At 39.4% G+C, this 10,520-nt stretch overlaps 1 pseudogene; it reads right to left on the bottom strand.

The window, feature by feature from the left end:
- Positions 1-1,726: 1,726 nt before the first annotated feature.
- Positions 1,727-2,541, bottom strand: LOC102847237 (annotated as a pseudogene).
- Between the last annotated feature and the right edge of the window lie 7,979 nt (positions 2,542-10,520).

Here is a 10,520-nt window from a genome sequence, read left to right as displayed (position 1 = left end):
TACCATGGACTGCCAAGAAAACAAACAGATTCATCCAAGAGAGGGTGAAACCAGGCTGCTCCTTGGAGGCAAGGATTCTGGGGCTTCGTCTGACATACTTCGGACATGTTGTAAGAAGAGACAGGTCTTTAGAGAGGGACATCATGCTGGGTGGAGTAGAGGGACAGCGCAGGAGGGAAAGACCCTCTATGAGATGGATTGATTCAGTGACTGGAGTAATTGGGATGGTGTGTCAGAGGCAATGAGATTGGCAGGGTTTAGGGCTGTTGCACATAGGGTCGCTATGAGTCGCAAACGACTCAACGGCACATAACAACAACAACAACATAACTATTATGAATTCATGAACTACATAACTGTAATGAATTTTTAACTCATCAGATATTATCCCATGTTTATACTTGTTGATCATCTTTCCCTAGAACATGTTTCATGAGAGTAGAGATATTTGTGTTACTACCACTCTATCTCCAGTTTTTAGAACATGTTGTTTCATACATGTGCTACTCAATTCATCAGTTTATTTCACTATTCATTAAAAGTAAAATGAACATTAACCACAATAAAATAATGTGCCTCAGCCACATTAGCTGTATTCGAAGTGTCAATAGCAATGTGACTAATCCCTTTAATATTGGATAGTATAGAAACAGAACGTTTCTACCACCAAAAAATGTTCTTCTATTGGATAGTACTACTTTACAATAGTTACAGGTCCATAGGAAGTACATCATAAGTATTTGAGGAATGAGTGTGAAAGAAAATTTGCTGAACTTGCCTCTTTGAATCTCTTGTTTTATCTTCTGAAAAAAGAGAAACACAATTAAAAAATTAAGAAGTTTACGGTATTCTGTTGCTTAGTCCTTAAGGAATTACACTGTTAATAAAAAATGATTATGAAGATTTAATGAGACAATGAAATGAAATTTCTTTGTACACCAAATGTGCAACACTAATGTGAATTAATTATTTTATTTAGACTTCCTGCATGGAACTGTGGTTGCACATGTGATCAATGTCACCAGGAAGGATTAGAATTTCCCTGAATCACACATTTCTGTCAGGAATACCCTCCTTGTAAAACACCTTGAAGGTTGGCAGTGTTCATACTTTGCCATTCCTGCCATCAACTAGCATGGCCACATTGATGATCAGACCAAGGATCTGTTCCCAGAAGTATTCATATTCACAGATAATGAAAAACAACAACCACAAACAAAACAAAGCACCCAAACAAACAAACAAAATGATCTGCTGGTGGGAAGAGAGAGAAAATGTGCAACAATGAATAAATAAATAAAATCCAACATTACTGTAAATATGTGTTAAATTCACAATAAAAAGAACTTACCAACAACATCTACTAGTCAGTAAAATAAACTTGTGGGCTAAATTCAGCTAGCATCAAAGAACTGATGACTGCTGCTATCCTCTGGGACTGAAAGCTAACCAAGCCAACTAACTGGCTGCCTTTGAGTTGACAGTGACTCAGAGAACCTAAGTTGTATCAGAGTAGACCTATATCCCATAAAGTTTTCATGTGGTTGATTTTCTCCTTTTTTAAATTTATTTTTATTTTCTTTGGTTTGCCTACAAAATTCCTATATTATGCTTCACTTGCAAACATTGTGTTTCACACATTCCTTCATTCACTTGCATTTGGTGTGTGTGTGTGTGTGTGTGTGTGTGTTTAACTTAATTAACTTTATTTGTTATACAAAATCGACTATGTGGTGGCCGCAGCTGGAGCCTGAGTCCTCTGCATGGAGACTCAGGTGTGAGTCTTGACAAGATTGTCAGTGAATTTCTGGTAGGGAGACTTGGTGAACACAGTCTGTTTCCAGAGATCTGGGGTCAAGCAGCTGTAGGTCTTGGAGATGCCATCAAATGTGGCCTTGGTGAAGTTGCCCAGGTTAGCTGTGCAGCCCTGGCTGAGATGTAGCAGTTATCAATTCCAGGTAGTAGCCGCAGCTTCTTGGGCACAGGGGCTGAGATGATTCCAGTGTCTCGGGATGCAGGGATCAGACACACCAACACGGAGCCACAGAGCCGTCACCTTGCAGAGAATAGTGTGAGGCTTGCCAGTCTTGTTCTCCCAGGAGCCATGCCACACAGGGACAATGGGGAGCTTGGCTAGGATAATGGCCCCATGGATGGCAGTAGCCACATCCTTGGAGCACTTGACGCTCAAGCCAAAATAGCCATTATAGTCTCTGATGGCGACAAAGGCCTTGAACCTGGTCCACTGGCCAGCACGTGTCTGCTTCTGCGCTGGCATGATTTTCAAGACCTCATCCTTGAGGGACATCCCCAGGAAAAAGTCAATGATCGCAGTGAGAAGAGACAAATCTCCTCCAAGGATTTGATCTTCTTATCTTTGACTGGACAGCCCAGTTTGGTGACAGGGAGCCACTCCTTGTCCTCAGCTTTGCCCCCTTGAGCTCTGTGGCCCCTCCCATGGCCCTCCAGACCACTACTGAAACCTCTGCGGAAACCTGGGCGAGCTCTCATCCCAGGGCACTTCTGCTGCACCAGCGTCATCCACCATTTGATGCTTTCTCGGAGAAGTAGCTCATTCACATTGTGTTTTATGTGAACTTTCCTATATATTTTGGGTTTTTTAAAAGAAATTTTATTTTATATTAGTTCGCTTACAAAGTTTATACACATTGACTTTCACGCTATTCTTCATTAACATTGTGTTACATTGTGTTACTTCCAATCATTATGTCTTATAAAATTAATCACCATTGGACTATGCCCACCATTATCCTGTCTTTTGTAGTCCCTGCCAGATCTTTCCCATTTCCTTTACCCCTTCCCTCAACTACCAAACTGTGTAACCCTGTGATTTCACGTCTTCTCATCCTCACCCCTCTGTTCCCACCTCTTCCCTTCTTGGGTCACCATACATATTTTACTAGTTACTCTTTTATGCTGTGTGCACTATCATATCATCTGCATATAACAACAGTTTAACTCTCTCTTTACCAATTTGAATGCCTTTTATTTCTTTGTTATATTGCCCTAGCAAGCACTTCCAATACACTATTAAATAGAAGTGGTGACAGTGGACATCTTGTCTAGTCCCTGTTCGCAAGGCAAATGCTTTTCATCTTTCTTCACTGTGAAAGATATTGGCTCTTTGTTTTGCATATATACTTTTCACTACATTGAGGAAATTAACTTCTATTTCCATTTTGCTGAATGTCTTTATTAGGAAGGGGTGTTGAGTTTTGGCAAATGCCTTTCTACATCAGTTGCTAGATCATGTAGTTCTTGTTATTTTCTTTGCTAAGTGGTGAATGACATTGATTGTTTTTCTTACGCTGAGCCATCCTGGCATACTTGTTATGAATCCCACTTGGTCATAATGAATAATTTTTCAGATGTGCTGTGAATTCTATTGGCGAGAATTTTGTTAAGGATTTTTGCATCTATGTTCATAAGAGATACTGGTCTGTAGTTGTAGGGTTGTTTTTTTTTTTGTTTGTTTTTGTAACATCTTTGCCTAGTTTTGGTATTAGAGTTATGCTTACTTTGTAGAATGTCTCTAGGAGTCTTCCGTCTTTTTCCATTTTAAAAAATAATTTAAGTAGAATTAGTGATAGATTCCCTCTGAATGTTTGTAGAATTCAGCTGTGAAGACATCTGGTTTTGGAGTTTGTGAGAGTCTTTTTATGACCTGCTCAATTTCTTCTTTTATGATGGATCTGTTCAAGTGTTCTACATCTGACTGTGTCAGCCTGGATAGGGCATGAGTTTCAAGGAATTTGTCCATTTCCTCTTAGGTTTTCAACTTTATCAGAATATAACTTTTCATAATATTTTGATATTATAGATTTAATTTCCTCTGGTTCTGTTGTGATGTCACCTCTGCCATTCCTTAATCAAGTTATTTGTGTCTTCTCCTTTTTTTATTCTGTTAAGCTTGCCAACGTTTTGTCAATTTTATTGACATTTTTTAAAAACCAGCTCCTGGTTTTGTTGGGGTTTCAATTTTTTTTCTGTGTTCTATCTCATTGATTTCAGCTCTTGTTCTTATAATTTCCTTTCTTCTGGAGGCTGTGTAATGAGATTGTTGTTATTTTTCTATCTGATGAAGGTGTTGAGTTAGATCATTAATTTTATTTCTTTCTTTCTTTTTTATGTGTTTGTCTATTACTGTAAACTGCCCCCTGAGGACTGCCTTAGCTGCATCCTAAAGGTTTTGGTACATTGTATTTTCATTAGCATTTGTTTCAAGAAAATATTCAATTTCATTTCTCCCCCCACCCCCCAAATCATGCTCTAGCAGGATGTTATTGAGCTTCCACATTTGGTGATTTTATAACCTTTATCCTCTTGTGGTTAATTTCTAATTTTATGGCATTGTGATCTGAGAAGATATTTTCTATTCTTTCAATATTTGTGAATTTGTTGGGGCTTGCTTTGTGTCCTAATATGTAATAGATTCTGTAGAATGTACCATGTGCACTTGAAAAGAAAGTGAATTGCATTTTAGTTGGGTGCAGTACCCTGAATCCCTGAATACATGCACAATGTCGAGTTGGCTTAATGTTTAGTTTAGATCTTCTGCATCTTTGTTAAGTTTCTTTTGAGTTTACCTATCTTTTGTTGAGAGTGGTGTGTTAAAGTCCCCTACCACTATTGTGGTGCTTGCTATTTCATCCTTCAATTCTGTTAAGTATTGTTTTATGTATTTTGCAGTTCTATCATTTGGTGCATAGATGTTGACCAATGTTATGTCTTACCCCCACCCCGCTGGACCATTTTAATGTAGCACTTGCATTTAAAATTGAAACCCATCACTTATTGCCATTCTTAGCAGCTCAGGGACCCAGGACATACATAGGCACAAAGCAGTCCTCAGTCTTATTTGGGGCGGGAAAAGCTCAGCTCTTCCTCTGTCCACTGGGAAGGACAGAGATAAGGAAAGTCAGCCAGCACCGTGTCTGAGTCTTGCCAGAATCGCCAAAGGATCCAGAACCATAGAGTTAGTTCTGCTGAAGAACTCAGCCAGGTGCCGAGTGCAACTTCGCCGCCAGCAGCCGAAGAAGACTCAGACAAACAGGATTCGTTGCAGAAGCTTTATTGAACAAAAGAAAATGGCGAAATGGCCCCGTCTTCTTCCCCGGCACTTGCTTATATCCCTCTCGGTTCCACGCCTCCTGCTCTTACGTCTTAGAATCTCATTGGTGTTGAGGTCTTTCTAAACCAGGTCCAATGGACCAATAGCAATATTGCAGCCATAAATGGTGTTGTTTGTGCGTTAGTAAGTCAATGAGGAAGTGAGGTATCAGTGCCATCTTGTAATGGCGGCATGCAAGTGCGGACCGCGCATGTGCAATGACGTCAATGATCTTAAACGGCTAGCCTGCGGTCGGCCTGCTGCAGCCAGGACCACCTGCAACCTGGTCAGCTGGGGGAACTGGTGGCAGGAGGGCTTGATGTGTACGCTAACACCAGCATGATGGATGCCCACAGCTCCAGCTGTCCACTTGCTGCAGCCTAGGAAAAGCTGGCCTCCGACACAAATGAACACAGAGTCAGATGTTATGTCTTCTTGATCTACTGTTGCTTTAATCATTATGTTGTCCCCTTCCCTTCCTTTATGGTGGTTTTCATTCTGAAGTCTATTTTATCAGAGATTAGTATTGCCACTCCTGTTTTTTTGTGGTTTTTTTGTGGTTACCATTGGTTTATCATTTGGAAGGAGGAGTGGCATCCACTTCCATAATAGCTTGCCTCCGGAAATCCTATGAACCTGGAGAGAGGATGAGAGACATCCAAACGTCGAGGACTCTCCTTCATAGGGTCGCTATGAGTCACCTGCGACTTGAGGGCACCTAACAACACAACAACATATTTTTTTTTCAGCCTTTGATTTTGAGCCTACTTTTCTCTTTGGTTCCTAGGTAGACAATACATTGTTAGACTTTGTTTATCCATTCTGCTGTTTTCTCTTAATTGGTGCATTTGGTCCGTTCACATTAAGTGTGATTATAGACAAGTCAGGTCTTATCATTGCCATTTTGATGTGTTTCTTTTTTTTTTTGTTGTTTCTTGTTACTATGGTCTGTCCTTTTTACTTTGGTATCTCTGTGTGAAAGACTTCCCTTAAAAGTTCTTGTAGATTTGGCTTTGTTTTCACAAATTCCTTAAGTTTCTTCTTTTCTGCAAAGGATCTGATTTCTCCTTTGTATTTGATGGAAGTTTTGCTGGGTACAGGATTCTTGGCTGACAATTGTTTTCTTTCAACTTTCTGTATGTGCTATCCCATTGTCTTCTTGTTGGCACGGTTTCAGCTGAGAAATTAGAACTTAATCTAATTGCTTTTTGTTTGTAGGTGACTCTTTGTTTTTCTTGTGCTACTTTTAGTATTCTATCCTTATCTTTTCTTTTGGAGAATTTGACTATGTCTTGATGTTCTTCTTTTCGGATACAGTCTGTTTGGTGTTTGCTGAGTTCTTGAATGTGGATTTCTTTGTTCTTCATAATACCCGAGAAGTTTTCTTTTAGTATCTCTTCCATAGTTTTCTCAGTGATTTCCCTGTCCTTCTCATAGGCTGGAATTCCAATGAAATATTTGTTGTTCCTTTTGATGTCATCCTATATGATTCTAATGTTTTTTCCCATTCTCTTTATGTTTACTCTCTGATTTTTCTTCTAGTATGTTCCCATTGAGATTCTTGTCTTCCAGCTCACTGACTTTCTGCTCCATCTCTTCTATTCTTTTTTGTCCCTCCAGTATGTGGGACCTGTAACCATTTCTGCTTTAATAATCTGGATTGCATTTCCATCCATTTCTTCTTTTTTCCAGTATTGTACCATTGGCTGTACCCTCTTTATCTTGTGATGACTTTTAACATTTTTGTACTATTTTATCTATAGTTTCAATTCTTTCTTCTGTCTTTTGCATTTTCTACTGTAGTTGTGCAAGTTCCTCCTCATTGATATATTTCTTCTCATTCCCTGTTTCTGGAATATTTGCTTTTTTAATGGCTTCCATTGTATCTTCTCTCTTTTGAGCCTTCTTATGTAGCTATTCAAATGACCCTGCATCAATATATTTCGTCTTGTTTTCTACCACTAGGATATTCCCTTAATTTGTGGTTTCCATTGTTTCTTCCATCATTTGTACTTTTCTTTTGTAGCTGTAGAGATGCCTCCATATCAACATATATCTTCTGCCTTCTTGATTCTGGGGTGTTCATCGGGTCTGCAATATTATCTGATTTTTTTTTTTTTGAGAAGGCTTAACTTGTTTTTCCAATGTTTGAAGCTGTTTGCTGCTTTCTTGATATTATGTGAAGTTTTTCTTGATAAGTGTTAGCCTGTTTCTATTGTGTCTGTGAAAGTTGTTGGTAGTTCTTGTCTTTATGATGTTATTAATTCCCAGCTTAAAATGTTCAATCTATAAGGTGAGTCACTCACTGTACTGAAAGTCCTTCCTGGGGAAATCTGCCTTTCCTAAAGACCTTCAGGTTCTTTCTGTTCTGCACTGCATCCCTGCAAGAATCTCACATTATTGTAGTCCCTTCTTCAAAACTCCTTTGCCTATGAGTCTATTGTCCTCTTTCTTCTATGCAGTAGCCGAGTGGTGGGAGACCAGGTGCTCCACTTAAGCAGTTTCTGTCCAGCAAGATTTCATTCAAGTCAGCTCTATTTCTTGCAACTGAATGTGCTAGCTGAGAAAGTCTTTCCCCTGCTTGTAGCTCTCTGTCCCAAAGTCTCTTGTTCTGTTTGGCATCTAGGATGGCCCCATAGCACTGGCGGCAAGAATTTTCAAATCAGTGGATGATTTTTGGGGAGTAGATCACCAGGGCTTTTTTTAAAAAAAATGTAACTTTGATTGGACTTGAAATATTAACCTTTTGGCTATCAGCCAAGCTCTTAAGAGTTTGATCACTCAGTGCCTGATTATCTCCAGTTTTCTGGAGCCACAGAAGCCTAAGTTCCACATGGGTTGGAAGGCCCTTCCCTCTCCAAATCTTTCTTTACTGTTATTTGCATGAAATCTGGCCTTTTTATTGTCTTGGGTACGAGAAATGTCCCAGACCAACTTTTCATCCTTCTTGATCTGGACTCACCTATTAGCAAGTTCTGGTTCTTTTCAATTGAAAGGGAGTATTAGAGATGGAAATCTGAGTTTCATATCAGATTTATGACTCTTAGTAATATTACTCCTAGGTCATTCCAGAAGGTAGAGCTGGAAAATCTTGACATGTTTGTTTTATTTTTTGTTCTTTTTGGTAGTTCCCCCCCCCTTCTAAAGTATAAGATCTTCGTACTGGTATTTACAATTTTATTCTAACATGATAGCATTCATTTTTACACTCTTTTCTTCTAGTAGTATGCCTTATTTTTCTCTCACAGTCAAATTTTGATGCTGTTGCAGGACCACTTTCCAAACTAAGGATCTTTTCTCCCACTAACATGGCAGAATGAGAGACCAAACTTGGCACACAAACAAGGAGTTGAAGAGCTTAGTTTAATTCTTCTCCAAAGTGAAACTGGGCTTTGGACCAGTGTTATAAAGCTCTTTTAGTCTGCCAGTTATGATGTCTTCCCTCTGAAAAGCCTTTGGAGGGTCAGCTATGGGCTGATTTTGACTTCTTGGTATACTGCAAAAAACCCTAGATTTCCAGTAAGCTTGGCTGGTGGTCCTCCCTCTGGCTCTGGGGCCACAGTTCCATTTCACCTCTGTCTCTGGTTCTCCACCACCTCTGCAGCTGCTGGCTTCAGTCCAGTCTGTGTTGTACAGGAATCTCTGGCCCAAATGAACTTGCTGCATTTTACACTGCTCCTTTCTTGTTGGCAGAGAAATTCCCATTTTCTGCCTCTGAGCTTGAGCTAGTTTAAGCCTACTAGCAAGATGACAAGACTGAGCCTACTAGTAAGATGAGAAGACTGACAAATTCCCTTGTAAGCAGTTGACACCTATTGTTTGACTATTTGTTTTGGTAATATGCACAAGACAATCAGGTGCACTTGGCAGGCATCACTCACTATGGCAAGTTCTGGTTTAAATGCACTCTGTTGACAGGTGTTTCTGTGAAACAACTTAAAGAAAGCTCAATATTCTTGCACCTGCAAGTAGACCAGCTTCCTAGTCTCTACTTGGACATTGACCACACTTTCAAGGTTTCTATTCACTATTTGTCTTGTTTTAGGACACTCCACCCTGTCTCAATGCCAGAAAAATGTTTATCTTAAAAATAAAAATGTTTAAAATTAATAATCTACAATGATATGAAAAATAAAACCACTAAAGGAAGTTAAATATTTTCTTTATCTTTAGAGTATATCTAAGTCAGCATGACCTCTAGAGTCATCTGTAATCCCTATTATATGATTATACAAGTTTTAGTTTTAAGTGTTAGCATTCAGACAACTTGAAAGTTTTAAAATGTACCAACTTTTGATGACTTGCCTTTTCTTAGTGGGAATATTGAACTTTAAAAAATCCAAACGCCTATTTGGGGTGGGGGTGAGGTTGGGGGGTGTGCAGGGGCTGTTGTGTACCAATGAAGGAGTTTGTCTTTTGCTTTTCAAGGAGAGGAGCGAACGGGGGGTGGGGTGGGGGGGGAAGAAAAGTGCAACAATGAATGAATGGAATTCCAAAATCTCTGTTCATTGAAATAAAAAATTAAAAAAAAAACCTATCAAAAAAATCCAAACGCCATAGCCATAGAGTCCATTTCTATGTACAGAGACCATCCACTCACTGGGTTTTCTAGACTGTCCTATGAACATCATTAAGAACTCTTTAGAGTCAGAGAGTGCTTCTCTTTCTCCCATAGTTGAAGCTATATTTCCACAGATGGCCTAGTGAAGCCTGTCTTTCTCGATGGACTTTGTCATAGGAGAAGAACCTAGAGTTTTGTCTAAGCAAAGAGCAGACATTCTAGTAATCAGCAAACATCAGCTCCTCTTCTCCTTGGAATAAGCAGTGGCTGGTTTGACTCATGAGTGCCTGGGTAAGTATAATTGTTACATGGTGATCCTATGAACAACAAACCGAAAACTTGATCTATCCTGCACTATCCTCACAATCTCCACCATGCTCAGGTCCCTTGTTGCAGTGATTATGTCAAACCATCTGGTTAAGTGGCTTTCTCTTACACTGTTGTGGTTGATTGCCATTGAGTCGAGTATGACTCATAGTGACCCTATGAACAAAAGGCCTGAAACCTTTCTATAACTATCATTATGTAATATGATGCCAGTCCTGCTTCCAAATTTGTCTTAAACTGGGAGATCCACCAAACACTATCCACCATGAGTAATCGTTATGGCACTTGACACCTCAATGCCACAGCATTCAACATCACTGCAGCCTCAGGTTTACCTCAGTATAGCATATTGACAGAAGAGTGCTGTACTGCTTAGTAGAATGTTCCTCCAAATTAATAACCAACTTTTTAAAAAAATCATTTTTTATTAATTTTTTAAAAATTACAGATTTTGGATTTCCATTCATTCATTGTTGCACTTTTCTCCCTTCCCACCCTTAC

Source organism: Elephantulus edwardii, unplaced genomic scaffold (assembly GCF_000299155.1).
Source record: "Elephantulus edwardii isolate Elephantulus edwardi_28Jun2011 unplaced genomic scaffold, EleEdw1.0 scaffold00135, whole genome shotgun sequence".
NCBI lineage: Eukaryota > Metazoa > Chordata > Mammalia > Macroscelidea > Macroscelididae > Elephantulus > Elephantulus edwardii.
Note: the sequence above shows the minus strand (reverse complement) of the source record. Positions and strands in the feature narration are given on the sequence as shown.